The 25,830-nt window shown below is 45.4% G+C and overlaps 1 protein-coding gene across 2 annotated transcripts in view; it reads left to right on the forward strand.

The window, feature by feature from the left end:
* shroom3 (shroom family member 3) overlaps positions 1-25,830 on the forward strand; it is a 646,471-nt gene that overhangs the window by 500,854 nt on the left and 119,787 nt on the right. The gene's annotated exons all lie outside the window — the stretch shown is intronic.

Raw genomic sequence — 25,830 nt, forward strand, 5'->3', positions numbered from 1 at the left:
CTTAACGACTACAACCTGGGCTCGCCAGGGGCTGGAGCTGCCCTCAATAATCCCCTCCTTCAGGAGCCGTTCCATTTCGGTTTTGATGAAAACCCTGTCCCCGGCACTGTATCGCCTGCTCTTTGTGGCGATGGGCTTACGGTCGGGGGTGAGGTTAGCAAACAGTGGGGGGGGTGGGACGCTGAGTGTGGAGAGGTTGCATCTGGTGCGCGGCGGGCAATTTGGAGGCTGCTGGCTGCGGACTGTGAGTGGGGGGAGGGGGCCACCGTACGCCATCGTAACGCTTTTGAGGTGGCACTGGAAATCCAACCCCAGTAGAACGGCAGCGCAGAGGTCGGGCAGGACCAGGAGTTTAAAATTATTGAACACAGTCCCGTCTACTACTAGTGTCACCACGCAGTAGCCGCCAATGTCCGCTGACTGGGACTCGGAGGCCATAGAAATCCGCTGGTGCGCAGGCAGGACTGGGAGAGAGCAACGCCGCACCGTGTCGGGGTGGATGAAGCTCTCTGTGCTCCCGGAGTCAAAAAGGCAGTTTATTGCATGGCCGTTTACCTTAACGTCCATTTTGGACCGAGCTAGCTGGTGCGGTCTCGTTTGGTCCAGCGTCACAGAGGCCAGTGTAGGGGTCGGTGTGTCGCTGCGAGTATCCGATGGGGGGAGGGGGGTTGGCGATCTGCTGCGTCCCGGCTGGTGTCCAAGATGGCGGCGTCCATGATTCCCATGTGGCTGGAGTCGTCCAAGATGGCTGCTGCAGCGGTGGTTCGCACATGGCTGGGGAGGCCCAAGATGGCGGCTCGCACGGCCCACACGCGGCGCTGCTGGCGTTCGGGGTGGCTTTGGCCTTGCAGACGCTGGCGTAGTGTCCCTTTTTCCCGCAGCCCGAGCAGGTCGCATTCTTCGCCGGGCAGCGCGCTCTGGGGTGTTTGGCCTGGCCACAGAAGTAGCATTTCTGGCCTTGGGATACTGCTGTCTGGCTTTGGGACACTGCTGCGGTAGTTGGGCCGTTGTTGGGCTGTGGCTGGGGTGGCACGGTGCTATGAGGCTGTCCTACCGTGTCCCAGGTTGTCGTTCCCTGCGGCGTCCACGGTGCAGAGGAGTAGGCATCCATGCCCCGGAAGGCTGCGTCCAGCGTTAGTGCGATGTCGGAGGCTTTGTCGAGGGTGAGGTCACTCTGCTCCAGCAGTCGCTGTCGGGTGTAGTTGGACCTGTGGCCCGCTACGAAGGCATCCCGGATCAGTTCCTCCGTGTACTTAGTGGGCGTTACCGCCTTACACCCACAGGCCCAGCCAATGCACGGACAGTGCTTGGAGGTATTCCTCAGTCGATTCCCCAGGTTGTTGCTTGCGACTCCCCAGAAGGTGCCTAGCGTATACTTCGTTCACAGGGCGCGTGTACTGGGTCTTGAGGAGCTGGAGGGCGGCTGTGTACGAGGTCACGTCCCGGATGACTGAGTACACTCGGTGGTTCACCTTGGAGAACAGGACAGACAGTTTGTCCGCATCCGTTTCGACTGCAGTGGAGGCAGTCAGGAATGTCTCGAAGCACGTGAGCCAGTGAGCAAACTTGGTGGAAGCGTCCGCTTCCCGACTGTCCAGGTCCAGGCATGCTGTGTGAGGATCTTCTCCATTATAAAAAATTTAGTTAATAAAATTGATGCGCCATCAATTACTCAAAAGACTGAGGTTGAGCGAGTAACAATCAGGCTTTTATTAACTAAAGAATGAAGGTCTTGTCTCGAGTGGTCGACCCGTCCAGAATACTAAGGGACTGGGAGGTAGTCACTTATATACCTGGAATAGTGGGAGGAGTCAGCCGAGGCATGTCCAGACCTGTACCTAGTGGAATACACAGACAGGTTATAACAGTGGTTTACCACACTTCCTGAATTCTTCGGACACAAATTGCGGTCCATTATCAGAACAGATCTGTTCAGGCAGCCCATTCCTGGCAAATATGGTCCTTAATACTGTGATGGTTTTTTCCGTGGTGGTGGAGGACATCTTTATTACCTCTGGCCACTTGGAGTGTGCATCCACCGCGATTAAGAACATTGGCCTAGAAATTCAGTGGGCCTTGCGCCCACTTAGCGCCTAAGAGGTCTTTTGCGCCGGCGGGGTGGTAGCGCGGAAATTGAGTGCAGCGGTATTGGCGGCGGTAGCCGTTAGCGCTGCGCCGGGACCGATGACGTCATCGGTGTGTGCGGTGGCCCGTAACGCCCCGAAACCGCGCCGATCCCCATATTTATTTGCGCCCGCTTCCTCCGAAGCGGGCGCAAACAGCGAACAGAAAACGGGGCCGTCCTGCTGCCATAGTGGGGCGCTTTAAAGCTGAAGGTGCGGCCGGCCGCTTTTTCGGCGGCCGCCTGCCCGCACCTCCTTCCCCGGCCTCCTGCACCGCCCCCCCCCCCCCCCGCGGCATTGCCAGCTGGTTTCCGTGGAGCCCGGCACTTCTCCGTTGTGCCGGGCTCTTTTGCCGGCACTCGCGATCGGGGCTCCGGCCGTTGCAGGCACCTCCCCCCTTAAGAGAAGGAGGAGGCCTGCAGTACCGCAGCCTGCCGCACCGCATCGGGTGGTGCTGCGGCAACTAGCGCGCCGATATTCAGTTGCAGCGCCCCAAACGGAGGCGGGCACACCCTGGTATAGCGCCCGCTTCCGAATTGGGGCGCAGAAGACGAATATACGGCGTGCGCTAATGCCTCCCTGCCCAGCGCTAACTTTTGGGCGCGAGCAAGCTGCCCGCGCCCAAGTGAATTTCTAGGCCATTGAGTCCATAAATGGACCAGCAAAGTCGATGTGTACCCTTTGCCATGGAGATGAGGGCCACTCCCATGGATGTAGAGGGGCTTGTGGTGGAGCGTTTTGGACCTTCTGGCATCCTAGGCAGCTCTTGGTCATTTCTTCAATGTCTCCATCGATACCTGGCCACCATAAAAACGCCCTGGCTAGGTTCTTCATTTTCACTCCACCCAGATGCCCCTCGTGAAGCTCCTTTAGCACTTTATCCTGGAGTTTGGGTGGAATCACCACTCTGGATCCACACATCAAGGTTCCTCAGCACACTGACAGCTGTTCTCCTCTTTGCGAGAATGCTGGCAACAGTGGTTCGCCATGTGCTGGCCATCCCTTCACTGTTAAATCGTAGACTCGTGAGAGAGTCGGGTCATTTCTCGTTTCCCTTTCAATGGCAGAATTTGTTACTGGTAGACATTCGACTATGGTAGAGTGGAACACCTCCACTGGGTCTACTGTAGGTGCCTCTTCTACCGTTGGCAACGGCAGGCGCGATAAACCATCAGCATTCCCATGCTGTTTTGATCCTTTGTATTCTATGTCATATTGGTGTGTCCCTAGAAAAGGGACCACCTCTGTAGCCTTTGCGCTGTCATAATGGGAACACCCTTTTTAGGGTTGAATATGGAGATGAGGGGTTGATGGTCAGTCAACAAGGTAAATTTTTGTCCGTGTAGGTAATGGTTGAATTTCTTCACTCCCCATACCAGGCTGAGTGCTTCCCTGTTGATTTGGGCATAGTTGCGCTCAGCTGAGTTCAATGAGCGTGACGCAAAAGCTATCAGCCGTTCTGAGCCATCAGGGAATCTATGCGATAATACCGCTCCTATGCCGTAAGGGGATGCATCGCACGCCAGTCTGATTGGCAGTGATGGGTTGTAATGAGCCAAAACTTCCTTGGATGTGATTAAGTCTTTGCATTTATGGAAGGCACGTTTACAGTCTTCGCTCCATTTCCAAATTACTCCTGTTTGTAGCAGTTCATTAAGAGGGTGTAGCAGAGTTGATAAGTTCGGTAAAAATTTATGATAGTAATTTATCAATCCCAGGAACGACCTTAATTGTGAAACATTTTCAGGTGCTGGGGCTTTTATGACCGCTTCAATTTTTTCAGGTGATTTATGCAACCCTTCCTTATTAATTATGTGGCCACAATATGATATTTGTTTCTGGAAAAATTCGCACTTGGGGCGATTTGCTCGTAGGCCCCGTTCTCTCAGCCTAGTGAGCACCTGCTCCAAATTGGCAAGGTGCTCGTTGTCGTTTTCTCCTGTTACAAGGATGTCGTCTAGGTAGCATTGAGTCCCCGGAATCCCTTGGAGGACTTGCTCCATAGCTCTTTGCCAGATAGCTGGAGCTGATGCTACTCCGAAAACCAGTCGATTGTACTGGTACAGGCCTTTGTGTGTATTTATCGTGAGATACTTTTTAGAGGCCTCTTCAACCTCCATCTGTAGATATGCTTGTGCCAAGTCAATTTTGGTGAAACGTTTCCCTCCGGATAGTGAGGCGAAAATATCTTCTATACTCGGAAGAGGATACTGTACCGTGTGAAGGACTGGGTTTACAGTCACCTTGAATTCTCCACAGATGCGAATTTTTCTCTGTTCTTCAGATTTATCATTATTCAACGTTTTCTTCATGACTGGGACGATGGGTGTTGCCCACTCGCTCCAATCTATCTTGGATAATACGCCTGCCTTTTCCAAATTCTCCAGCTCTGCCTCGACTGCTGGACGAATTGCGTATGGCACCGGCCTTGCCTTAAAAAACTTGGGAATTGCCGCATCTTTCTCTTTTATTGAGGCGGTGATGCCTTTCAAGGTTCCTAGTTTCTCTTGAAACACTTCCTTGGCGTTGGCCAAGATGTCTTTTAATTGTTCAGGTATGACGTCATCATCATTTTTTTTCTTACTGGTCACCGTCAGTGCCTGAATGGAGTGCCAGTCTAAACGTATCTTCCTGATCCATTCACGTCCCAACAGCGGTGGACCACCATCTTGTAGAACGTATAAATACAACTTCTGTATTTCCTTGCCGTTGTATACAACAGGCACCTTTATTTTCCCTTTTGGGTATACTTTCTGCCCCGTATATGTTTTCAAGATAATGGATGTGTCTTTCTAAGGTATATGCGGAAATAGCCGCTCGTAATCCCGTCGACTTATGACGGTTAGGGCTGATCCTGTATCTAGCTCCATTTTAACTGGGGACCCCGCTATCGTGAGGGTAACCCAAATGGTCTGGTAATCTTCTTTGGCAATTACATTATGTAATTTGAGACAGCTTAGTCTCTTGTTTCCGGAGTCGCTATTGCTCTTCTGGTCTTTGGAGCTACTGTCCGTCATCATTTGTACCTTTCTGTACTTTTCCTTATTGATTTTTTTTTCTGTCAGTGGATTTTTTGTTTCCAGATCGGCATACACGTGTAATGTGTCCCATCTTTCCGCATTGCCTGCATGCTTTGTCCTTGAACCAGCAGTCCCTCTGGTCATGGGTGGATCTGCCGCAGCGATAACATCTCTCGAAACCCCGTGTCATTTCATGGGTGCCGAAGTCCTGTGGCTTTTGCTGTATCTTTGCAGCTCCTCTTGCTGCTGCTTCGTATGATACAGCCACACTGAAAGCCTTGTTCAGTGTCAAATCTTTCTCAGAAAGTAGCTTTTTTTGTGTTCCTTCACTTAGGAGACCGCAGACGACTTTGTCTCGTAGAGAATCTGCCTGTCCTGTCCCGAATTGGCAGTGTAGGGTATCAACAATCTCCTTAAAATTCTTGTCCATCGGTTTGGCTGGAGTGATTAAGTTTCGTAACAGCCCGTATGTCCTTGCGCCCATTAGATTTAGAAGTACCGATGCCTTTTTATCATCTTTTATTTCATTCGCTGTGCAATATTTCTCCACTCTTTCTACATATGTGGTCCAATTCTCTATATCGTTATCGAAAGCATTAATATTGCCAGCCTTAGGCATCTTGGGAATAAAAAATGGCGCCTCCCGCGCTTTCCTTCCTTTCCTGCAGAAAAAATGGCGCTTTCCCGCCGCTGTTGCTGCTGACAACGCTGTTTTCTGCGGTTTTTATTTACAGGTGGAGACTCGTTCCTGCCGGACTCTCTGGGACTTTTCCCTCCCTCTGCTTGTCCGAACATCGACCTGCTTTGCAGCGCCGGCCGTCTCCCGAGTGCTCCCCCCCTCTGTCGTTGTTTGCCTCCGCCTTCGCTGCTCGGCCCCGCTGCAGAGCCAGCCGATGGAGCCCCAGACCGCTGCCCAGGAAGGATTATTGCAGTACCTGCCACCAGCTCAGCTAGCTGGTGAAACCACAGTTTTTCTTTGACTTTTGTCTGAGGAATCGATCTTCTTGAGGTGCTGCCGAATTGCAGGTAAGTCCGTTTCCACTTCGTCGCCACTGTTGTGTCCGTGTGTTAATAGAGACACTGAAGGCAGGAGTTGGTTTCACAGGTGTTTACTGAACAAAGTCTGGAGGTGAACTAACTGATACAACACAATATACAGGATTATATAGCCCGAGTGGCCATTACCGGCATTACAGTACACAGGGGCTCTTAAAGGCACATACACTACAGTATGATCTACAGTCCTTTCGGGCTCTTTGTGAGCTGAATAACTGGAAAAATAATAAAAACAATTTATTGAGGTAGCGTGCTAATTTTGGTGCACAGGAGTAGAATGGCTTGTTTAATTTCCCCTCTCCACTCTCCTTACTTCCAAATCTCAGCCATTCTGCATAGGGGAATACGAGGGAGGGGAAGTTGGATGAGTTGGATCCAGTGGTCCATTGTTGTGTGGGACAGTGGCATTGATACTAGCATGACATGAGGTGTGTGGCCTAGCTGCCCTCCCAGGAATGCATGTTTTAAAAAATTTGTCCTCTGCATGTGGGTGACGTTGTCAAGACCGCATCTTATTGCCCATTTCTAGATTGGCTTGAGAAGGCAGTGATGGGCTTTCGTCTTGAACTGCAGCAATCCTTGTAGTGATGGTGTCAGGAATACATGTCCTCAAGAAATAAAAGACATGTATTTGTACAGCTTCTTATCACATCTCACAAATACCTCAAGGGCTTCACATTATTTTTTTGAAGTGCAGTCACTGTTGTTATGTAGGCAACTAGAGCAGCGAATACTGGATGTAATAAAAAAGAATATTTGTGAAGCACTCCATGCATGATTGAAAATCTTGTCCCCTATTATTATGACTATATATCACGAGTAAGAATGCCAACACTCAAGTTATGCACGTTCAGCACAATTTTAAAGGGAGGTAACAAAGTCATTGTGAAGTACACTTCAGAGAAAACATTATGTTGAACTTTTGTTTTAAAAAATATCTCTTTTTATACAACTCATTCTTGGGGGGCCTTTTGTACATCCACCTGCAAGAACACGGAGTGGGGGAAGGAGGTACCTGCTCTGTTTGTTGGCTCCACAGCCGTTTTTGGAGTTAGTGTTCAGTGTGTCTCTTTAGAGGATGATTGTGGGACGCGTGGTGTGCCTTCCCCACTCACAGTTATTCTTTTCTGTGAAACACAAGTCACAATCTTGTCTTCCAAGTCAAAGAGAATTATTTTAGTTTTACAACCCAATTAACTTTGGCCAAGTTCTGGGTACGGGCCACATGCATATTGGGCATCAGAATGTAGAGCGAGTTACCTAAACCAAGAAAGAGTCACTGAAATCAAAGCACGAGCCAGGAGTGGTATTGGGAAAATGTGTAATGAATCCAGTGAATGCACATGTACAGGAATAATTTGTTACTGGTAAATACTATTTAGAGCAGTAATGCAAAGAAGTAATAGAATGGTTTGGAAAGAAACGTGGCAGTTAGCTAGAAACAAATACTAAGCAGCCCACTCCTCAGGTATATTGTGCGAAAAAGCTATGCGCGTCTCGCTCTCATATTGCCATTGTTGTTCCATTACAATGGAATGTCTCTCTTTTGTTTTGTTGTTTCACTGTGTGGGTCAAATAGTCACTCATTAATGTAGCACGGATTCCTGCATGAAGTTTAACTGTCGGCTTGCAAGGGATCTGTGGAAATATCCGTAAAGTAAAAGACATTCTCTTTTGGCAGATCTTGGATGTTTGTACTCCTAAAACTACTTCCTCAACCATCTGGTTTTTTCTTGGTTTTTTTTCACCTGACCTCCTCAATGTTCTCTTGTATGTGGTAACATTTTAATTCTTGTGCTGAGTTTCACAACAACAATTTTGCCCTTTGCAATATGATGAGCTGTGGCTAAATTGATATTTTATGTGCTGAAAAGCCTTTTGTCTGTGTAAATTTACAGAAATTTTTCCTCCCCCCCCCATTAAACATTTAATATTAGAGTTGTCTTATCTCAATGGCTCCATTGGTAAATGCACCATGTGAGGTGGGATTGAGCCACGCAGACCCGTGAAGACCCAGTTTCAGTGGCTGCTTTGTGCTACATTAACTGATCCTAGCTGTGGGGACACTGCTACTAACCTCAATGCCTCTGAGCTGGAAAGGGAGCAAAAATCAACCAGAGTCCCCACTCCTATAACCTCTGCTGGACAAGAGTTTAAAGCACAGAATAGCAACATAAGTTGTTATTTTTGACATTTTGAATAAAAAATGGTTTGCTGCTTCGGGAGCTGTCCCTTTAATAATGTTGGCGCCTTGAAGGTCCAAGCAGCAACCGGACTTCCTATTCTGTCTGTCCTCCGCTCAAGAGTACTTCCAGTGTGCGCCTGCATCATTATAATGAGACCCCAGAGTAAGTTCAAGTGCTGAAGTGGAGACATTTCTGGTGCGTTCTGCAGTAATTACCCCTGGACAATGCCCAGAGAGGAAAATTAGAGCTAGGCCGCAGGGGTGATGTCAGGAAGCACTCCTTCACACAAAGAGTAGTGCAAATCTGGAACTCTCTCCCTAAAAGCTGTTGAGAGTAGGTCAATTGAAAATTTCAAAACCAGGATTGATAGATTTTTGTTAGGCAAGGGCAGTAAGGGTTACAGAACCAAGGCGGGTAGCTGGAGTTAAGATACAGATCAGCCATGATCTAATTGAATGGCAGAACAGGTTCAAGGGGCTGAATGTCCTATTCCTGTTCCTAGTTCCTAGACCATGCTCTAGTAATTCCAAGCATTTATGGGGGCAGTTTCCCGTGAACTGCAGCTGACACTATTGGAGGAAATCTGTTGTGAAGCCCTCTGATAATTGATTTGCATTAAATTTACATTGCGGCACCCTGTTCAGGTGCCGACACCAGAAAAGCCATAGAGGAAGTTTGGGTTCAGTGCTTTTCAGGAGCAAAATGCCTCTGCATTCCACTCATTTTTCAGAAGTAAGTCAGACGAAAATCAGTCCAGTTGTCTTTATCCTATACTGTATGCTGAGATTATTAACTTTCGGTATGGCGCCCGGCATTTGTCTGATAAGCATCTTCACTGCAGCCCTTAAAATCTAGCGAGTCCTAATGGACCTCAAGAAGTGTTTTGATAGATAAGCGTTATTGAGTAAACAGAGTATCCATGGTGCTTTAATTCAGGAATACAGTCCCTCACTGCTGGATACTTAAACATGTTTTTCAAGCTTCAGGGAGCTTCTAGTTAATTGTAATGCAAATATAGCCAGGGAGTTCACAGCCAATCAGACAAGTTTGTCTTTATGATTACCTGACACAGGAGCAGTGAGCTGTTAGTCAGTCGGCTGAAGAGAAGTCTCATGTTGCAGGTCTATCATTCTCCGAAGCAGCTCATTTTAATTAAGAGGTTGTATTTTTCCCCTGCAGTTTTCTCAGGTGAATGTTAGAAGTATTTTGTTCCTTTCTGAAAGGCCTATGAATGAGAGATGTCCACTTGCTGTGGCTCTTAGTGCTGCCTTCTGGGCCTTAACTTGAAGGTTGGTGAGAGTTGCTCTATTGTTACAGATATTCTTTGAGGTACCCACGGAGAAGAGCTGCTTCTGTCACTCAGACAGGCAGCCTCCAGCACCGAAGTTCTTGTAAAGGTATACCCCAGTCTGCTGAACACACATCTGGTCTGCGTCTTTGAAACATTAATATTATCGCCTAGCCTCGGGTCTGAAATCTGTTCGCTCACCTAAAATAGAAAGGTAAGTTTAGAAAATGATGACGTATTAATTATCAAATGCATTGTATATATATATATTTTTAAATAGTGTCTTTCATGCTAGTTGTGCAAGTTTGTCATGTAAGCACTTGAAAGGTTTGGGCATGCATGTACTTCAGGCTGTTTCTGTCAAGTGATTGAAAACGTTTCATTACCAAAACTGGCGCGTAAAATAGTACAAAGTACATGACCAACCCTGGAGCTCATTCCAGAGTTTGAATTTCAGGGATATGGAAATTCGTAAAACCTCTGCCTGTTTTAAAATAGGCGGGATTTAAAATTTTAGTTCTAAGAAGGACTTATTTTAAAATTATGATCTATTTTAAATTGTACAGAATATTGTGAGTGTAAATATGATCAAACTAATCTTGGAAGCTGTAAAAAGGGTGTAGACATCTAGCAAAGTCTTAAAAGCTTAAGGAGCTGGAGCCTTCATTGCCTCTGCTGGGGTTTACAGCGAGGAGTTAGCTTTGAGTTTGTTGTCCTGGCCCAATCCCACTGGCCCTGATCTCAGTCCCTCCTGTACCCGATGTTGCTCTTTCCAGTCGTAGTTCCAATCTCCTGTGAACAACTATCCTGATTCAAAATAGCAACCAAAGATTTGAAGCATCAGTTTGCGTCTCTGGGTGAATTTATAAAGCTCCAAAAATCCTGACTCCAACACGTTCATAATGTACTTACGGTTTCTCCCTCCTGCTCATGATACTGATCTGTTTCTATGGCAGGGCTGGGTGGTTTCATCAAAGGGAGGAAGAAAAACCTGGCAGTTATCAGGCAGACTGCCTCCCAATCCAGCTATGTTACATATAATGGATGAGAAAAGGCTGAGAGAGCTGAGCTCCATACACACTTCTTACTGGACTCGTTCCCTGCCCTTCCCTTTATTTATCACAGTGTCAGCTGTGGCTCAGTGGGTAGCACTCTCGCCTCTGAGTCAGAAGGTTGTGGGTTTAAGTCCCACATATGTTATGAGCACATAAATCTAGGCTGACACTCCAGTGCAGTGCTGAGGAAGTGCTGCACTGTTGGAGGCGCCGTCTTTCGGATGAGATGTTAAAACGAGGCCCCGTGTACTCCCTCAGGTGGACGTAAAAGATCCCATGGCACTATTTCGAAGAAGAGCAGGGGAGTTATCCCCGGTGATAACAGCAGAAAATGCTGGAAAAACTCAGCAGGCCAGGCAACATCCGTGGCGAGAAATTAGAGTCGACGTTTCGGGTCTAACCCTTTTTCAAAACTGGAAAGGAAATGAAATAGATCGAAAGGCAGGGCTGGGAGAGAACAAAAGAAGTGAAGAGACATTAAGAGGTATTCAAAACGAGACGAGATGGTGATAGGACTAGTGGAGACAAAAGACAGCTCAGATTAGGTGTGAAATGTTCTGGCAGAATGAGAGACAGCTGCCATGTGGGAGAGAGGAAAAAAAAGGAAAGTGGGGGGGAAGGGAAAAACAAAACAAAGGGGTGGACAAAAAATATAAGTAAAAATGTAATTGGGGCCGAGGTTATGATCTGAAATTGTTGAACTCGATATTGAGTCCGGAAGGCTGTAAAGTGCCTAATCGAAAGATGAGGTGCTGTTCCTCAAGTTTACGTTGAGCTTCCGTGGAACAATGCAAGAGGCCGCGGACGGTGAGGTCCGAGTGGGAATGGAGCGGTGAATTAAAATGACAGGTGACCGGAAGCTCGGGGTCACCCTTACGGACTGAACGGAGGTGTTCCGCAAAGCGGTCACCCAATCTGCGTTTGGTCTCCCCAATGTAGAGGAGAACACATCGTGAGCAGCGAATACAGTATACTAGATTGCAAGAAGTACAAGTAAATCGCTGTTTCACCTGGAAGGGGTGTTTGGGGCCCTGGACAGTGGGAAGGGGGGAGGTATAGGGGCAGGTGTTACCCCCGGTGTCCTGGCCAATATTTATCCATCAATCAACATAACAAAAACTGATTATCTGGTCATTATCACATTTCTGTTTGTGTGCAAATTGGCTGCTGCGTTTCCCACATTGCAACAGCAACTACACTCCAAAAGTACTTCATTGGCTGTAAAGCGCTTTGAGACGTCTGGTGGTCGTGAAAGCCGCTATATAAATGCAAGTCTTTCTTTTATTGGCAGATCCAGTTGCTCCTCTTGGTTCAGTGTCTATAACATAGACCTAGAATTACTCCAGCTTTCTGATAAACTCCAGTTGGAGCCTCTTTGCAATATCTCCTCACTCCCCTACTTTTACTCCTCTCTTAACATGGGCCCCCCCCCGCCCCCGCACCACCTATTGTGTCCTTTCAAAACACTCTGTGTGGAATTCCGAGTCATCGTTAGAAACCAGTTTCAACGTTTCAGTGACTTTAGTTGCTGCATACAACTGTAGTACCATCAGTTTATATTTAATGATGATAGCGTTTGTATAGAGCAGTTAATAAAATCCCCACCTCAGTCTAAGGTTGATCTTACCAATGCCCTAGTCCTCTATACTTTAGTCTAAATTGGACCAAATAAATTTTAAAAGAATTCAAGTTTGCCAATGCTGGTTTCTACTTGGCCAGTTTCACACTAAAATACAGAGAATTGATGGCTCAAATACAATGGCTCAGAAACCATTTTGAGTAACTATAGGGAAAGCAGCACAAGATCTTGAGGTGGACCGGAAGTAGGTGAGCTGGCAGCACTGGCCATAATGTTGGACACTATATCATCGATGTTAACCCCCCCCCCCCCCCCCCCCAGATTGTCTAGGACCGCCCTCAAGGGTCCCTGGCTGCGGCCTCCTGCTGCAGGTTTTCCCTCCCGGCTGCCAGCCAGGCTATCAATTTGGCAGGCTGCCAGGCGGGAAATGGAACAAAAAAATGATAATAAGGTCCTGCTGTTAAGTTCGGACCTTTGGCCGTTTTCAGCCTCCCCATAAATATCAGTGCCCATGTTCTTTGCCTTTGCTGCCACAATAGATTTCAGTGATGAGGAAGGATGGTCAAACTTCTCTTTTCATCAACCTCTGCAAAATCACTCAAAAGAGAGATGCTGATTGTTCCATAGTTTCTCCCCCTTTTATCCCCTCTTCTCATGAAAGTGTTGATTCATGGTGGGGGGAGTGTGTATAGATATGTGAAGAGAAAAAGATTGGTAAAGTCAAGCGTAGGTCCCTTGCAGTCAGAATCAGGGGAATTTATAATGGGGAACAAAGACATGGCGGACCAATTAAATACATACTTTGGTTCTGTCTTCACAAAGGAGGACACAAATAAACTCCCAGAGATGTCGGGGAACTTAGGGTCTAATGAGAGGGAGGAACTGAAAGAAATCAGTATTTGTAGGGAAATTGACAGGATTGAAGGCCGATAAATCCCCAGGGCCTGATAATCTACATCCTAGGGTACTTAAGGAAGTGGCCCGAGAAATACTAGATGCATTGCTGGTCATCTTCCAAAATTCTATAGACTCTGAACAGTTCCCATGGATTGGAGGGTAGCTAATGTAACCCCACTATTTAAAAAAGGTGGTAGAGAAAAAACGGGGAATTATAGACCAGTAAGCCTGACATTGGTAGTGGGGAAAATGCTAGAGTCCATTATTAAAGATATAATAGCAGAGCACTTGGAAAACAGTGACAGGATCGGACAAAGTCAACATGGATTTACAAAAGGTAAATCATGCTTCACTAATCTACTGGAATTTTTTGAGGATGTAACTGGTAGAATAGATAAGGGAGAACCAGTGGATGTGGTGTATTTGGACTTTCAGAAGGCTTTCGATAAGGTCCCGCCTAAGAGACTAGCGTGTGAAGTTAAAGCAAATGGGATTGGGGGCAAGGTACTGACTTGGATAGAAAACTGGTTGGCAGACAGGAAGCAAAGAGTTGGAATAAACGGGTCTTTTTCCGAGTGGAAGGCAGTGACTAGTGGGGTACCGCAGGGATTGGTGCTAGGACCCCAGCTATTCACAATATATATTAATGATCTAGACGAGGGAACTAGATGTAATATCTCCAAGTTTGCAGACGACACAAAGCTGGGTGGGCGTGTGTGCTGTGAGGAGGATGCTGAGAAACTCCAGTACGATTTGGACAGGTTGGGCGATTGGGCAGATGCATGGCAGATGCAATATAATGTGGATAAATGCAAGGTTATCCACTTTGGTGGCAAAAACAGGAAGGCAGATTATTATCTGAACGGCAGTAGATTGGGAAAAGGGGAAGTGCAATGAGACCTGGGTGTCCTTGTGCACCAGTCGCTAAAGGTAAGCATGCAGGTGCAGCAGGTGGTTAAGAAGGGAAATGGTATGCTGGCCTTCATAGCGAGAGGATTCGGGTACAGGAGCAAGGATGTCTTGCTGCAGTTGTACAGGGCCTTGGTGAGACCACACCTTGAGTATTGTGTGCAGTTTTGGTCACCTTATCTGAGGAAGAATGTTCTTGCCATGGAGGGAGTGCAGCAAAGATTCACCATACTGATACCTGGGATGGCAGAAATGACGTATGAAGAGAGATTGGGTCGATTAGGCTTATATTCGCTAGAGTTTAGAAGAATGAGAGGGGATCTCATTGAAACTTATAAAATTCTAACAGGACTAGACAGACTAGATGCAGGAAGGCTGTTCCTGATGGCGGGGGAGTCCAGAACCAGGGGTCACAGTCTAAGGATAAGGGGTAAGCCATTTAGGACTGAGATGAGGAGGAATTTCTTCACCCAGAGAGTGGTGAACCTGTGGAATTCTCTACCACAGAAGACAGTTGAGGCCAATTCATTAAATATATTCAAGAAGGAGTTAGATATATTTCTGAAGGCTAAGGGGATCAAGGGATATAGGGAGAAAGCAGGGACAGTGTACTGAATTTGGATGATCAGCCATGATCGCATTGAATGGCGGAGCAGGCTCGAGGGGCCGAATGGCCTGCTCCTATCTTCTATGTTTCTATGTGTGTGCCAGCTGCCCTCTTCTACCTCACCCATGAGTTTTGACAGCGAGTGTCAGCATTTTGTTTGACCTGTGCAGGATCACAGTCAAACTATATCCTGTGTCCCTACACAAACACTTTCCAACACGGGTCGCTGGATAGTGATCAGGGCAGGGCTCATGGATGATTTTTCTTTCCTTAGCCCAAGGACGTCGAGGCCAATAGTGGTGTTGCTACAGCCGCTCTAGTGAGATCAGCTAACTGAGCTCAGACCAGGAATTGAACCTGGGACATTGCTGTATTGTTCAGTATCGCACTGGGTGGGCGCAGGGCAGATTCTGTTTAACTGGAGTTGTTTTGGAAACATGTTGTTTACACCAGCAAACAGAATTCAATCGTATGTTGATTCAGCTTCCATTTGTTACTATAAAGGAGGCATTTAGTCCCAAAGGTTCATGATGTCACCTGAACCCTGGGACTGGGTTACAGCGCTGTACCTGTCTCCAGCTAACTCTGCCTTCAGCCATGAAGTGCATGCTCTGCTGGTCTTTGTACAAATGGCGAATACTGGAGTTTGCAGAAGTAAAATGTTCATTTTTTATATATAACTTTGTTGTGAAGGTTGAAAGGAAAGCATACTGAGTGGCCTCCATCTATACCTGAAAAGGTAGAAGCAATGGAAAGGGTGAAAATTGATAGACAGGATGTACTAGAAAGGCTGGGTATGCTTAGAGTGGATAAGTCGCCTGGTCCAGATGGCTTGCATCCCAGGTTGCTAAGGGAATTGGGGGAGGAGATAGCAGAAGGGCTTGCCATAATTTTCCACTCTTCCGTAGAGGGGGAGGTGCCTGAGGATTGTAAAATGGCAAATGTGACACCATTCAGGAAAGGGTGTAAGGACAATCCTAGTAACTGCAGGCCGGTCAGTTTAACATCAGTGGTGGGCAAAGTATTCGAAACAATAATGAAGGAAAAAAATTAACGGGCACTTGGAGAGGTTTAAGCTAATTAAGGAGAGCCAACACTGATTTGTGAAAGGCAAATCGTGTTTGACTAATCTAATTGAATTGTTTGATGATGTAACAGGGAGGATTGATGAAGGGAATGCAATGGATGTTGTCTACATGGATATTCGGAAGGAGTTTGACAAAGTACCACGTAGAAGGCTGGTTAACAAATTGAGGCTCGTGGAATAGGTGGGTCAGTGGCAGCTTGGATAAGGAATTGGCTTAAAGACAGAAAACAGCGAGTTGAGGTAAATGGCTGTTTTTCAGAATGGAAGATGGTAGACAGTGGTGTTCCTCAAGGGTCAGTGCAGGGGCCACTGCTTTTTTTGATGCATATAAATGACCTGGATATTGGAATACAGAGTAGAATTTCTAAATTTGCCGATGATGCCAAACTTAGGGGGGTGGCAAACAGTGAGGATGATACCAATCGACTGCAACAGAACATAGAAAGGCTAGCAGAATGGGCAGACAAGTGGCAGATGGAATTTAATAGAGAAGTGTGAGGTGATGCATTTTGGCAGAAGGAACAGGGAGAGGCAATATACACTTAATGGCACAGTTTTAAAGAGTGCAGGGACAGAGGGACCTGGGAGTTCATGTGTATAGGTCCCTGAAGGTGACACGACATATTGAGAGAGTGGTTAGCAAAGCATATGGGATCTTGGGCTTCATAAATAGAGATAATGAGTACAAAAATAGAGAAGTTATGCTGATCCTTTATAAAGCGCTAGTTAGGCCACAACTGGAGTATTGCGTCCAGTTCTGGTCACCACATTTTAGGAAGGATGTGAAGGCCCTTGAGAGGGTGCAGAGGAGATTTACCAGAATGGTTCCAGGGATGGGGGATCTTCGCTACAAGGACAGGTTGGAGAAGCTGGATTTGTTTTCATTGGAGCAAAGGAGGTTGAGTGGTGATTTGATAGAGGTATACAAGATTATGACTGGTTTGGATAGGCTAGACGGGGTAAGGCTGTTTCCACTAGTTGATGGTACAAGGACTAGGGGACACAGATTTAAGGTTTTGGGCAAGAAATACAGGGGGGGATGTGAGGAAAAACTTTTTTACGCAGCGAGTGCTGAGGACCTGGAACTCGCTGCCGACGGAAGTGGTGGAAGCGGAGCCGATCAATGATTTCAAGGGGAGACTGGATAGGCACTTGAGGGAAATAAACTTGCAGGGCTACGGGGATAGAGCGGGGGAATGGGACTGACTGGATTGCTCTACAGAGAGCTGGCATGGACTCGATGGGCCAAATGGCATCCTTCTGTGCCGTTATGACTCTGACTCTTCATTTTGTCTGTAATACTATCAAATAAATTGATTATGAAATATATTGTTTGGAAACTTCTGTTTACACAGGTAGTGCAAACTAAAAATGTGGTATCTGTGATTTTATTTTGAACATTTGAAATGAGGATTAAAGTTTAAAGGGACATATTTTGGAGCTGTCGATGACTGGAACTGTGCTGCAGCAAGAGTCATTGGAGGGCAGAAATTTGTGAGGAAAAAGAGGTGTTGCCACCCTGTGGATAGTTGACAAATCTTTTTTCTTTGATTATAGCACTCAACAATAATGTGTCATTCACGTTGTGAAAACATCAGGGTCACAAAATGTGCAGGTGACGAGAACAAGGACAAGACAAAAATGACACGGGCGAATTTCTATAGAGTCTTTCTGATGATCTTTCTCAGAGCTTTACCCTTCCCCTTCGGTATTAAAGTAAAATCAAATTAGTCGTAATGGCAACAGGAGCAGCATTTCAGTGACGTTACAGCAGAAGCAATGATTTTTTCAAGCATGTGTCTGTGTTGTTGATCAGTATGAGCTGGGTGGAGAGGTATAATTAAAAATGTATGCAAGATTTTTATTTGTGTGTAATTTTGTATCCTCTATCTAAAGCACCTTGTGCTTTCTCACACAAAACAGATCATATTGTCTGAAGCTGTGCTCCTTTACAGTTCACTGTGTATGACATGTACCTAAAGCAGTTCGGAATGTGCTTTGAGACATTGGCTAAAATGAGCACTGTTGTGATTTTGTATTAACCATTAACGCTCTGATGGGAGCGCTCATTATGCTACCTACATGGCGTTTTAGCTTTTTCTGCATCCTAAGAGTTAATGTACGTGCTTTGGATTGTCTGTCAGCATTTGCCGGACAGGGTGGTGATTAATGTGTCGAGATCTTTTCCAGATCAGCTTGCCTACAACACACCCTGTCCCTGCTTTGCCTGACAGACTTTATTAAGGCACTTGTAGCTGATTTGTTAGGAGTTGATCTGGATGTTGATGGCTACCCTAATAGGATTTGGCTCTTGTATAAGGGCAGCTTTTCATCTGCGCTTGCAATTTTTTTTTGCCTTTAGTAATATATCTAGCCTGGTTTGTTTCTTTCTTGAAGTAGTCACAGCCCGATGCGGGGCGGGAGGGAGAGGGTGTATTGTAACATTTAATTTATCTACGTTGTGTTTTATTTCAGAAGATTGATTTAAATTCATTTTTTCCCCTTTCTATTTAAAACAAACCTTTGTTTCAGACAATCCTTCGCATCCTCATGCCACACCCTATTTAGGAGAGGGCATGTTGAGCAGGTAATCTGGTACTTGTCCGCCAATAATTCAGTCTAACATTGGGCACGTGGCACGTGAAAGCACCACAGGTTTTCATTTTGGTTGCTTTATATTTACTTGGTAAGTTATCCCTCAATCCTTTGGACTCACTTGGCCTTTGCAGCTAGGCTGTTGAGAAGACAATCTGTTCCCTGATTATTGCAAATGGCTCCCTCTTCTCCTTTTCCCATCAGCCCCACCCCCATAGCCAGCTGCCATAAGAGAAAGAGAAATTATTTATATAGCGCCTTTCACAACCTCGGGACGTCCCAAAGCCTTTCACAGCTTTTGAAATACAGTCACCCATGTAATATAGCGAATTGCAGTAACCAATTTGCGCACAGGAAGATCCCACAAAACAGCAATGAGATAAATTAACCAGAAAATCCTCCTTTAGTGGTGTTAGTTGAGGGGTAAAAGTTGGCCAGGACACCGGGCAAACTCCCCATTTTCTTCCTTGAATAGTGCCATGGGATCTTTTACATCCACCTGGTTTCATGTCTCATCTGAAAGACGGCACCTCTGACATTGTAGCACTCCTTCATACTGCACTGGTGTCAATCTAAATAATATGCTCTGTCCTGCAGTGGGACAACCTTCTGAATCAAGCCAGGCTGATCGGGATTCTCTGCTTTATGTTTAATGTTCATTTCTCATCCACACCTCCCTCTAGGAGCGTTATAATATCTGTCCATATGTGACTCAGTGCTGGATGTGGAAATGGATTTTCAGTGAAAGTCTTTTGTAAAGGAAATTGGTCTAATCAGTGTGACAGAGTAGGGAGGGTCTTTCCAGGTGGGTGACAACAAGGTGTTTCTTTCCTTCACAGAGACAATAGACTGTACTGAATCAATTCCAGACTTCACAGAGACAATAGACTGTACTGAATCAATTCCAGACTTCCCAGAGACAATAGGCTGTACTGAATCAATTCCAGACTTCACAGAGACAATAGACTGTACTGAATCAATTCCAGACTTCACAGAGACAATAGACTGTACTGAATCAATTCCAGACTTCCCAGAGACAATAGGCTGTACTGAATCAATTCCAGACTTCACAGAGACAATAGGCTGTACTGAATCAATTCCAGACTTCCCAGAGACAATAGGCTGTACTGAATCAATTCCAGACTTCCCAGAGACAATAGGCTGTACTGAATCAATTCCAGACTTCACAGAGACAATAGACTGTACTGAATCAATTCCAGACTTCCCAGAGACAATAGACTGTACTGAATCAATTCCAGACTTCCCAGAGACAATAGGCTGTACTGAATCAATTCCAGACTTCACAGAGACAATAGACTGTACTGAATCAATTCCAGACTTCACAGAGACAATAGGCTGTACTGAATCAATTCCAGACTTCACAGAGACAATAGACTGTACTGAATCAATTCCAGACTTCACAGAGACAATAGGCTGTACTGAATCAATTCCAGACTTCACAGAGACAATAGACTGTACTGAATCAATTCCAGACTTCACAGAGACAATAGGCTGTACTGAATCAATTCCAGACTTCACAGAGACAATAGACTGTACTGAATCAATTCCAGACTTCACAGAGACAATAGGCTGTACTGAATCAATTCCAGACTTCCCAGAGACAATAGACTGTACTGAATCAATTCCAGACTTCCCAGAGACAATAGGCTGTACTGAATCAATTCCAGACTTCACAGAGACAATAGGCTGTACTGAATCAATTCCAGACTTCCCAGAGACAATAGACTGTACTGAATCAATTCCAGACTTCACAGAGACAATAGACTGTACTGAATCAATTCCAGACTTCACAGAGACAATAGACTGTACTGAATCAATTCCAGACTTCACAGAGACAATAGACTGTACTGAATCAATTCCAGACTTCACAGAGACAATAGACTGTACTGAATCAATTCCAGACTTCACAGAGACAATAGGCTGTACTGAATCAATTCCAGACTTCCCAGAGACAATAGACTGTACTGAATCAATTCCAGACTTCACAGAGACAATAGACTGTACTGAATCAATTCCAGACTTCACAGAGACAATAGACTGTACTGAATCAATTCCAGACTTCACAGAGACAATAGACTGTACTGAATCAATTCCAGACTTCACAGAGACAATAGGCTGTACTGAATCAATTCCAGACTTCCCAGAGACAATAGGCTGTACTGAATCAATTCCAGACTTCACAGAGACAATAGACTGTACTGAATCAATTCCAGACTTCCCAGAGACAATAGGCTGTACTGAATCAATTCCAGACTTCACAGAGGCAATAGGCTGTACTGAATCAATTCCAGACTTCACAGAGGCAAGTTCGACAAAGCACAGTCAGCTTCGATTTTACTCTGAAAATGATTACATTTCTTTTTCTCAATTTCGTTTCCTCACCTTTTCTCCTGAAGGCACTTGTTCAACAACAACAACTTGCATGTATAGTACCTTTAACATAGTAAAACATCTCCAGGCGCTTCACAGGAGTGCTTCCTATCCCGTGTAGACTTGGGGAGGAGAATTGCCTTGGTCACTAAGTGAAATGACGCCATACATGACACTTGTTCATGTATGGGTGCAGTTCTACATGCATTGGTAACACACTGGCACATCACCCATTACTGGTGTGTGAGCCTACTCAGTGAGTGATGGCAAGCTATTAAACCTTTGGGCATCATTGCCCAGCACAGTCCAGTTCTCACTGCGCTGGCAACAATTGACATTCTGTTTTTGAATATATTCATGGTGTCACTTCACTTAGTGACCAAGGCATTTCTCCTCCACATGTCCACACTGGATAGGAAACACTCCTGTGAAGCACCTTGAGATGTTTTACTACATTAAAGGTATGATATAAATGCAAGTTTTTGTTGAATGAACAATACATTTTCAAAAGTGTTCTATAGCCTTGCAAGAGAATTTCTTTTGGGGAGGAGAGTCAATTTCATCCTCTTCAAAGTGAAGAATGCCATGGCTGGGTAGTGGAACATTTTTTCCACTCTTGTCACGCAGTATGAGCACTCCCAGAGCAGTTATAGCACACCCCACAGCTGCAGAGTATTCTGTCCTGACAATGCCCCTCACCTACAAAACCCTGTACTGAGCAATATGAATTTTTTTCACTTCCCAAACCATCCTGCTGGCTTCGTTGAGTAAGATTTCCCCCAAAGTCGTAACAAATAGTGCAACATGAGGACCAATTTAGCCCTGTGGGCTTTAAAGCCACTACAAACAGATTTGAGAATTTCATGTTGGATCTTGCAGCTAGCACTCAAAAGAGACTCATCCCATCAATCGGCGCTGGATTCAAGTGAGGTGTCCGTCCCAGAGGTGAAGGGCAGTGTGCGAACTCAATGTGCTACCCAGCTCTTCACAAAAACTCCTTTAAACCAATTTACACCGTGGCTACCAATTTATGTTTGTTTTATGTTTACAAGTGATACCAAGTAAATATTTGCATGTAAACCATTGGAGGTTAGTTACTGTGATTGTGCACGCACTGGCCTGAGAAGCAGGAGGGTCACGTTACACGGATATATAAACACCTGATGTGAATCCCCTGTTGTTTTCCTGTAGCGAGTGAAAACTCAGTGCATGGAATGCGACCTCCACAGGGCTGCCGTGTATACACAACATGAGTCATGGTTTGAAGGTTGAAAAGCTGCACTGTGTATTCTGCAGCACAAAAGCTTTTGTGCAACCTTTAGACCATCTGCATTTTTGTTACGTGATTTTAAATAAAGGCTATTGGCTTTCAATCGTCTTGACATAAAATCAGGTTACACGGGTGCTGGTGCGATGATGTTAAGATGGAGCTGCTTTTATACTGGCCTTAAAGTGTTAGTCAACTAGTTCCCAAAGCAGGAGTCTCGCAGCAGCAGCAACTCCAATGTCAGCTTGCCAAACACTGCAGAAGGTATAAAAAAAGATTCACAAGGATGATACCAGAACTTAGAGAATATACTTATCAGGAAAGGCTGAACATGCTAAGATGGCTGAGGGGTGACCTGATAGAGGTCTTCAAAATTATGAAAGGGTTTGATAGGGTAGACGTAGAGAAGATGTTTCCACTTGTGGGAGAGACCAGAACTGGGGGCCATAAATACAAGGTACAGGAAACTATTTTGTATCCGGGACCAACGGTGCCGGTTCATCAAAAATTCCGGATAACCGAAAGCTATAGTAAAAGATACGGAGAGCTGACAGCTCCGTATAAAGCAACAAACCCTGTTGCTTAGCAACAAGTGTAGAACAATGGCCACAAGTTGCAAGCGTCTCTGTAGCTTAGCAACAGCTGCAGCCACACTCTTGCACAACAACAGATGGAGGAAGGCAAGTAGAATATGAAGTAAAACTTACCTGAACCTACTCCCGAATTTTGCCGGTTAACCGAGATTTCCGGTTATTTAGGTGCCGGTAAATCGAAAGTTTCCTGTAGTCACTAATAAATCCAATAGGGAATTCAGGAGAAATGTCTGTTGGGTGGACTACACCTGAACCATGCTGGGACCAGAGTTCTAGTGAATCGAATAACTAGGGAGGTAGATAGGGCTTTAAAATAAATAAGAGGGGGGAGGGTCCCGGTGGAGAGAAATCTAGAATGCTGAAGAGAAAAGACAAGGGGCTGGATTTTCATTCAGAAGTCGGGAAGGAGGCGGGACTACAACTTTCAGGTTGCAGTCCTGCCTCCATCGAGATGCGGCCAATCCACGTGATTTTCACTTGATTGACCTTGTTGAGCCCACCCAGCGGGCTCAGCAGGCCAATTAAGGGCCACCCGGCAACAGGTGACGTCATAGACTGAAATTTCATCTGTCAAGACGTGTTGACAGATGAAATATCAGTGTTTCACAGCTGTTTGAAGCTGTCAGACACTGACAGTCTTAATTCTAACCTGAGTCCTTCTACACAGACTCAGTTAGAAATCTCGCCGGCACTGAAAGCTGCAGGCTGTCACTTTTGACAGCTCGCGGCCATTCTGCTTTCTGTGCCGGCTGAATGATGGACTCCCGAAACCTAGAGGAAGAAAGGCTGTTACGGTAAGTACAGGTAATTTAAACTTCTTTACACACTTTAGACACACCAAACACACTTACCTTTGCACTCATGCACCCATCACTCACCTGAACACCGACATCTCGACCCCTCCAAGTCCTTCAACCCGACGGCCCGACGACTCTAACTTGGCGTGGTTTGGAGCCGTCGGGAATCCCACACGACACCCTTCAAAATAGGGATTAGGCTAAAAACTGCCTGTTAACTACCTGTTAACAGGCAGTTAATTGGCACTAATCCCTTCCCACCTCAGGTCGGCGGGTCCCAGTGCGGGGTGGGTACCCGCCTCCTTTGAAACTTACCTGGAGGCGGGTTTTGGGCGGGATGGTGTCGGGACCCCTGAATTCGGGATTTTAGCCCCCCGCATGCCTAAAAGCCTGCCTCACGGCACACTGAAAATCAACCCCAAGGAAGCAGTGCAAGAAAGTGACTGGGGTAAGAATAACCAGATTGTGTCGGGAAGGGACAGAGTGTACAAATAAAGGAGTGCACTAACAAATAGGGTCCAGGTAAGAAAAAATGGTAATAAGACAAATAGGGCCATAGTACAAAAAAATGTTAAGATGTCTAAAAATGTTAAAAAGACAAATCTAAAGGCACTGTATCTGAATGCATGAAGCATTCGTAATAAGGTAGACGAATTAACAGCGCAAATAGATGTAAACGGATACGATATAATTGCGATTACAGAGACATGGCTGCAGGGTGACCAAGGCTGGGAGCTGAGTATCCAAGGATATTTGATATTTAGGAAGGACAGGCAAAAAGGAAAAGGAGGTGGGGGTGGCGTTGTTAGTAAAGGATGAAATCAGAGCAATTGTGAGAAAGGACATTTGGCTCAGAAAATCAAGATGTAGAATCAGTCTGGGTGGAGCTAAGAAGCACCAAGGGGCAAAAAACATTGGTGGGAGTTGTCTATAGGCCTCCAAACAGTAGTAGTAATGTAGGGCTTGGCATCAAACAGGAAATTAGAGATGCATTTAACAAGGACACTACAGTAATCATGGGTGACTTTAATCTGCGTATAGACTGGCCAAACCAAATTAGCAATAATACTGTGGAGGATGAATTCCTGGAGTGTGCACGAGATGGTTTTTTAGACCAGTAACTCAACTAGAGAACAGGCTATCTTAGATTAGGTATTGTGCAATGAGAAGGGGTTAATTAATAATCTTGTTGTGCGGGGTCCTTTAGGGAAGAGTGACCATAACATGATAGAATTCTTCATTAAGATGGAAAGTGAAAAAGTCCAATCCGAAACTAGGGTCCTAAATCTAAACAAAGGAAACTACGAAAGTATGAGGAGTAAGTTGGCTGTGATAGATTGGGGAGCTTCATTAAAAGGCATGACTGTGGATAGGCAATGGCTAACATTTAAGGAACTAATGCATGAATTGCAACAGTTATACATTCCTTTCTGGTGCAGAAACACAAAAGGAAAAGCGGCCCAACCGTGGCTAACAAAAGAAATTAAGGATAGCATTAGATCCAAAGAGGAGTCATATAAAGTTGCCAGAAAAAGTAGCAAGCCTGAGGATTGGGAGCAGTTTAGAGTTCAGCAAAAAAGGACCAAGAGATTGATTAAGAGGGGAAAAATAGAGTATGAGAGTAAACTTGAAAGGAACATAAAAGTGGATTGTAAAAGCTTTTACAAGTATGTAAAAAGAAAAAGATTGGGAAGACAAATGTAGGTCCCTTACAGTCAGAAACAGGAGAATGTATAATACGGAACGAGGAAATGGCAGAGCAATTAAACAAATACTTTGATTCTGTCTTCACGGAAGAGGACACAAATAACTTCCCAGAAATGCTAGGGAACCAAGGTTCTAGTGAGACGGAGGAATTAAAGGAAATTAGTAGTAGTAAAAAAAAAGTGCTAGAGTAATTAATGGGACTGAAAGCTGATAAATCCCCAGGGCCTGAATATCTGCATCCCAGAGTACTAAAAGAGGTAGCCATGGCAAATGTAACTCCACTATTTAAAAAAGGAGGGAGCGAGAAAACGGGGAACTACAGACCGGTTAGCCTAACACCAGTAGTAGGGAAAATGCTAAAGTCTATTATAAAGGATGTGATAACAGGACACTTAGAAAATATCAACGGGATTAGACAAAGTCACCATGGATTTATGAAAGGAAAATCGTGTTTGACAAACCTTCTGGCGTTTTTTGAGGATGTAACTGGTAGAATAGATACGGGGGAACCAGTGGATGTGGTGTATTTGGATTTTCAGAAGGCCTTTGATAAAGTCCCACATAAGAGGTTAGTGTGCAAAATTAAAGCACATGGGATTGGGGGTAATATACTGGCATGGATTGAAAATTGGTTAACAGACAGGAACCAGCGAGTAGGAATAAATGGGTCTTT

The sequence above is a fragment of the Somniosus microcephalus genome, chromosome 2 (genome assembly GCF_052327205.1).
Source record: "Somniosus microcephalus isolate GS21.2 chromosome 2, FLI_Smic_1.0, whole genome shotgun sequence".
Classification (NCBI taxonomy): Eukaryota; Metazoa; Chordata; class Chondrichthyes; order Squaliformes; family Somniosidae; genus Somniosus; species Somniosus microcephalus.